The following is a 541-nucleotide window of genomic DNA, read 5'->3' as shown; positions in this document are numbered from 1 at the left end:
GTTTTAAAAAATCATGGTTTTTGGAAACAAAGTAAATACAAAAAGGGAAAGTCATAATCCTCTTTGTTTCAAGTTGCAAACGCACTAGCTGAGTCTTGGAAAATAAGACCAGGGATGCAAAAAAAAATCTGCGGAGCACACCTCAAATTTTTCTGGGAAAGCATTTTGGTTTTAAGGGTCCTCCCAAAAATCCCATGGTAAGCATTCTCAGTAGGTTAAATCTTGGGGGTGCTTCAAATTTAAAAAAACCCCTTTATCAAATGGGAATAGAAAAAAACCCCCCCCCTCCTCTTTTCACAGGGTAACTTTAGAAAAAAAACACCATAAAAAAACTGATGGCTTGCAATTCTCACTGACATTCACAAGTCTGTTTACCAAAACCTTAAATTAAAACTCTGGAATTAAAAAAGTACTTCACAAATGATGGAAAATTTAGATTTGGGTTCTTTTATCTTTCAGTAGCCAGAATCATTTAATGTGACAAAAAAACCAAAGGACAGTCTCATATGAATGGATTACTTTGGCATGGCTAGTGGCTGAT

This window comes from Penaeus monodon, chromosome 22 (genome assembly GCF_015228065.2).
Source record: "Penaeus monodon isolate SGIC_2016 chromosome 22, NSTDA_Pmon_1, whole genome shotgun sequence".
Lineage (NCBI taxonomy): Eukaryota > Metazoa > Arthropoda > Malacostraca > Decapoda > Penaeidae > Penaeus > Penaeus monodon.
This window is presented reverse-complemented; position numbering follows the sequence as displayed.